The following is a 6,542-nucleotide window of genomic DNA, read 5'->3' on the forward strand; positions in this document are numbered from 1 at the left end:
CGGGCGACGACGAGTACTTGTTGATCCGTCATTGGAGGGGATACTCAAGATTGAAGAAAATTGAAGAAGGCTAGGGGCTGATTGTTAAACAACATATTAAAAGAAGCATCTAAAAATAAAACATATATATTATTTAGCGATCTAAAAGCTAAGTCTGGGATTAACTCTCGGTAAAAAACCCTAAAATAAATTTTAAATTTAAAGTTAACATATAAATATTTACTTATTAATATAAGCAGAAACAGAAAGACAGTCGTGTTTAAGAAAACTGGAGGTCGACAATTTGAGGTTGTGTTGAGGAACGCTCAGAGAGAGAGGCCACATGGAGCAAGGGTGTCCAGTAGTTTTGACGAAACACGTGTGTGATTTGGGACTCACTTGTCATGTCACATTTTGGCATTCGATGATTGCGTATAGTTATTAAGCTGCCAGTGTTTGTGACGGTGACGATGTGGTGTAGATTAAGACATGAGTAGCTGTCATAGCTCTCAGAACAAGGGGAGAAATGTGAGGTGAAAGGAAAGGATTTGGGAGTTGATCAGACCGATTAACAAATAACTATGCAAGTGCCCCATGATCACTGGCCTTTGTTTAAGCCGGAGATTCGCAATGTGGATAATATTGTTTGCAATGGCACGAAAGCGAAGCGAGAGAGAGAGAGAAGGTCTCACCTGTCACCCATGATCTTATCCATTGCTCGGTCTTTGAGCACAAACACCACCATATTTTTGTTTTCCTTATATTTATTATATTTATAAGCTAAAATTTAAATTTTTAACTTTAAATTTAGAGTTGGTTTTGAGGTTTTTTAATTAAATTTTAATTTATAGCCTTAATTTTTGATCGCTAAGAACACATATATAAAAATTTATTTATAAATTATTTTTTATTTATAAATATGTCGTTTTGATTTTTCTATAAAAAGACGAACAATCACCTCATTTGTTTAATCCAGTGTATATATACAAGTTGGCTGATTAAAAACTTTGAAACCTGAATTGGTCGTTCTTCGCTGGCTGTTAATCTATTCCCTACTTTAATCTGATTCTGAAGCTTTTGTGCCTAGAATAAAAGCAGCTGCTTTGTTTAGTTTAGCGTCAGGTTGGGAGGTGTCAGAACCAGAATGGAGGAAGCCCGTCGGCTGGTGCGAGCGTAGTGTAAACCATGAGTTTCCTTGGCGTGTTTTTAATTTGCCACATGATTTGTACACTTTGCAATGGGAATGAAAGTTCTCATCTTTTCACTTTTGCTTCTGTTTATGATCTAAAATTTAAATTCTTAACCTTAAATTTAGATCTAATTTTGAGATTTTTTTATCTTATTTATATTTTAGTCTTTATTTTTCAATCGCTATATATATATATATATATATATAATTCATAATTTATTTTTCGCTTGTAAAAAGTCGAACCATGGGAGTGAGAGCAGATCAGCCGAAAGAAAGACTGCACCGGTGGTTTGCCGGCGTCTGTACGTCTTGTAGACTTTTCCAATATGATTGGCTCTGGTGAAATGATGAACGCTGCTTGCCGCCGGTGCCGGCGCGAACGGCAGCGGCGACAGCCACACGCCGCCGTCGCCGACGATGCCCCACGACGGCCGGAGGCCGAAGGTGACGAGCAGGAAGGCAGGTACGAGTCCAATCCTCCATGGAGGCGTATGCAAGGAACCTACATAGCTCATTTTGCCGCTGCGGCCCATCGATGGTGGCACGTCCTTTGACGTTACTGTAGAGCGTGACATGGTTATATTGGCATAGGTGACTCATTTATTCGTAGGCCACCCTCCATATTAAATCAAGAACTAAGGATTTATCATGCTGTACCAATACTATATGGGGGTTATTTAAGGACATTGATATGTGGGCCAAGAGGGTGGAAATCTAAATTTTAATCTACATAGATGATCGAATTTTACACAAGAAAAATAGACATTATTCTCCCCCCAAAAATCCGAATAGCTTATCGATGCTAGTGCTTCTATGTAACAATGTAGGGATATATTTGCAAAACACATTTTGTTATAGGACATTGTGACTCTGGGGAAGGTAACTCTGTAAATATGAAAATTATTTTATGGACATCATGCTCATTGGAATATTTATTTTCTATTGAATAGAAGAGAGAAACCACATAAAAGTTCTAAAATACCCTTGGACACACATGTTAGGTTTCCCATCTCTCTATATTTTCTTTCTCTTTCGCAAATGGAGTGGGCTTATATATAAGCCTCTAGGTTCTTAAATGTCATTGACGGTACCCATGACACTCCTGTACCCTTGGCCTCCACATCTTCGATGACACCAGCTTTTTCTTGTCGCTCCGTCATGGCAATATCGCCGAATCACCTTGTGAGGGTTTGCCCTCAACTTTCTCATCCTCTTTTTCAGCACTGGTAGCCACCATGGCCACCCTTTCACCCACAACCACACCACTTGTTGCCAGCCACCTCTACTCCACATCTGTTAACAAATTCCCACAAAATGGAGAACCCATCATTTAGGAACACATATTGTGATGCCCTCACCCGGTCACATTCAACCCCAGAGCTAATCAACGATGTTTCTCTCTTTCAAGATTGTGCCTTTGTCTGTCATGTTCCTGGTGCTTTAGTCCTTGTTGCTGGCTACTGCCACATACGGAAGAGTCATAGAATGAAATTCATTCAACCACTATGGTCTTGGCCATTCCCTTGGTAGAGTCCGAGTGGTTTCGTTGCGTAGACAGAGAAAACCATATACGAGCTGGTCGTAGCGTGAGTCTCGGACCAGGATGCCTTGCAATGAAGATGTGGTTGGTCGTAGCGCGAGCTTGCCCTTGCCGGTGGGTGTCCTCGCCGTGTATAGCTCTTGCAAGCGCAGTGGATACAGCTTGGCTTGGCCATCACCGATCCGTGTGGGCTGCCCAACAGAGCTTCTTCGTCTCCCGTGTTGCTGCCATGCATATCGCGACGCGGAGGGGTGGATGTCCTTGGTCGGTCGCCCTCTCCACACAGGCCAGGACAATCCGCCACCGTAAACGGACACGAGGAGCCGGAGACAAGCTTGACGAGGGTCAGTGACAGCTATGTCAAGCTCGGTAGGTGATTTGGCAGCTAGTCGTGTCCTGCTTCCCTCACCTCCTGCATTTTGGCACAAGCCATGCGTTCTCGTACGTGCAAGCTGTTGTAGTGGTGGCAGGGGGCATGGATAGCCATCACTACTAGAAATTGGTGCGGCCGCCAACATCGATTTGAAGAGAGCGGTGGGAGAGGAACATGGTGGAGTAAGAGCATCCTCCTCTTCACCGGGAGAGAGGGGGAGAGGAGAGATTAGGAGCCAGGATGACATGTGGGCTCATATTTATTTATTTTTGTCATGTAAACTCCAAATCAACACGAGTAGAACTGAGTTAAATTGCCCAGTGGTAGAAACCACACCCTCCCGTACTTTTGTAGGATCTATTTTAAAAGGGATTTACTGGTTCAATGTCCACTATTTTTAGGGGTGATTGAAAAAAGATAAACGTTATATTTGCAAACAAAAATTTGTGAATAAAGCTTTTATATAAGTATTCTTAGCGACATAAAAGCTAAGGCTAGAAAATAAACTTCGGTGAAAAACATTAAAATCAATTTCAAATTTAAAGTTAAAAATTTAAATTTTAGCTTATAAGCATAAACAGAAAAAAAAAATGAGTGCTATCGTGGTTTAGGGATTATTTAGAAACTCGACATCAGGAGGAACATAAAATGGACTTATGTTAAGCAGCAAGCAGAGTGAACACTAGAAGTGATTTGGCTTAGCCCATTTGTCTGACCAAGATCAGGTCAGTGCTCATCATGATAAACAGTTAAAATATTCTTTTATCCACTGATGATGGACACGTCAAGAAAGAAATGACTGGCCCAAACAGAAGAGTCAGACGCCGAGACGCGCATGTAGTAGTGCCGAGTGCGAGCAGAATTTACAGCCCATACAACTAGAGCCCAAATACATAGAATTACCAGCGTTACCAATTTAACCGGCCCATACAATGGAAATTATGTCCTGTGTTTGGTTACTTTGGTAGCGGCCCGAATGTTTGCAGATCTGCAATTTTGACATTTTGGTTATTTAAAAAACTTATTTTACCTCTAAAAAACTTATTATACAAATAGATATTTTTGACCGCGGCAATGTCATTGGCGTTATCGTTATATATTAGCGCCGTCCTCTGGCCACATAAGCCATATACGACGCTAATGACGTTGACGTGGTAAAAAAAGTCCACTCATACAATAAGTTTTTTTAGAGGTCTATTTATAAAATAAGTTTTTTTTAAAAGACCAAAATGTTAAAATTGCAGGTTTGCAGATGCTCAAACTTTGCAACAAAGACACCGTGACTTTACGGTTATAACCGTGACATCACAAGAAGTGAATCTTGGAAGAATACAATTTGTAAACATGGTAATTAACTCGTGGCGAGGAAGGTGACGCTGCTCCGCGCCGCACTCTACGTCGCCGCGCAGTGCCTCGGCGCCGCCTGCGGTGCCGGCCTCGTCCGGGCGCTCAACTCGGCCCGCTTCGCGCGGCGCCAACGTCGTCGACGCTGTCTACTCCAAGGGCGCCGGGCTGGCCGCCGAGGTCGCCGGCACGTTCGTGCTCGTGTACACCGTCTTCTCCGCCACCGACGCCCAGCGCAGCGCCCGCGACAGCCACATCCCGGTAAGCGACTCTCCATGCCGCCAAGGTGTTCGACACCTTCGTTTCTTTTCCACTGAGCTCCGGTGAGTTGCTGTGCAAGTGTTGGCTCCCCTGCCCATCGGTTTCGCGGTGTTCGTCGTGCACCTCGCCACTATCCCGATCACCGGCGAGGCGCTTCGGCGCCGCCGTCGTCTACAACCAGGCCAACGCATGGCACGATCAGGTATCCCTCAACCATCACACGCTCCCAAGCCTCCATGACTCAGCATCACTCATCACTAGCTGCAGCCACACTTAATTTTGAAATTTTCTTTTCGGGGGTTGGCAGTGGATCTTCTGGGTAGGGCCTCTCGTCGGGGCCGCCATTGCCACGCTCTACCACGAGCATGTGCTGAGGGCGAGTGCTCTCAAGGCGCTGGGCTCGTTCAAGGGCGTCAGACAACAATGAGTTCTTGGATCAAGTGGTGTGATATGATCAGCGTCAGCCAGCCATGCCTGGATTGAAGTGCACCTAGAGACAATGGGCTCAGATGGACGATGATCACGCTCACCTCCTCAAAAGTTGCACAAAGATGGTCTCTTTTCTTCCTCGTTGCTCCATATAGGATCAGATTTTTTATTATCATCGTTAAAAAAGTATCTAAAAATATCACATTTTTTAGTGTAGAAACTTAGAGAAAATTACAAGAATACCATTATAATTTCACAAAATTAAAGATATGTCATCCTAACCCACATATCATTGATTAATGCGGGCCCCATATGTCATTGAGATACCATCATACCAATAACATATCTTTAACTTTACAAAATTATAATGACACGTTTACAAATTTTCTAAAAAATTAATACATTAAGATACAATGGTATCAGAATTTTGCGCTAAAATTTTTGATATATCAACATACTTTTTAAGCACGGTAAAAAAGCCCGAACGATCATGTGCTGTTCTCTCCATTCTTCTCTCCGAAGGTCTCTTGATGGTTGAGAAGCTGTACTCTACTTTTAGTACTCTTATCAAGTGGATAAATTAGCTGTTCTGTTGAATTAAGGCTTGTATGCAGGCTTCACAGCTCATGAACGGTTTTGTCGGTTTTCGTGAAAATCGTCCTAAAACCGTTAACAGCTGTGAAATTCGAACACATATTGTCAGAACTTTTTTTTTTTGAAATTCAGTTTAATTTTGATTTTGTAATTTGATTGGTTTATCGACTTATGCTGGCTCGAACAAAATTTTGCAAAGAAACTAATGGTTTGCGTCGGTTCTGTGTACCCTGCTTGGATATCTCCAAAGTAATTTCCAAAGTTCTGTTAATATGGAATATGACCCGAATTCGATGACAATAACAAGGCAAAAAAGATCATTCGTCTCTTCATCAATTCTCTGTGTCACGAAATTCAATCTCATCTCACGTAGGAATGGAATTATTAGCACAGGTTACATATCCCTACTCGGCTGTCTCTCCAAACTCCATAAAGGATCAATCATAAACTACAAGACATGCTTCCTTGTGCATGATTACCTACACATATCTAAACTAACACAAGATTCCAAACAGCAATCTGCATCCAATTAACAACCAGCAGAGACTGCAGAGCCAGCCATCCATCTATGCTAGCCTCAGTTAAAATTAACATACAGACACATCAGAGGAATGCAGACATCCTTCTGCTCCCAGTCCATTAAACAAAGGATCCTAAGTTAAGTACAGCAGCAAGCAAGCACACTTCAGAGAAAGAGATTCCTAGCAAAATGCAGTACTGAACTGAACACTGATAAGCTGCTAAGCAACACATTCGTTCAGACAAAGCTCTGCATGAGACTAGCGGCTAATCTCATCGGGTTGACTCCGGTGCATTTTACTGGTGGTATAATT

At 42.5% G+C, this 6,542-nt stretch overlaps 1 pseudogene; it reads left to right on the top strand.

Annotated features, from left to right (window-relative positions):
• The first annotated feature begins 4,436 nt into the window (after nucleotides 1-4,436).
• On the top strand, nucleotides 4,437-5,113 carry LOC102718588 (annotated as a pseudogene).
• Nucleotides 5,114-6,542: the final 1,429 nt, after the last annotated feature.

The sequence above is a fragment of the Oryza brachyantha genome, chromosome 10 (assembly GCF_000231095.2).
Source record: "Oryza brachyantha chromosome 10, ObraRS2, whole genome shotgun sequence".
Classification (NCBI taxonomy): Eukaryota; Viridiplantae; Streptophyta; class Magnoliopsida; order Poales; family Poaceae; genus Oryza; species Oryza brachyantha.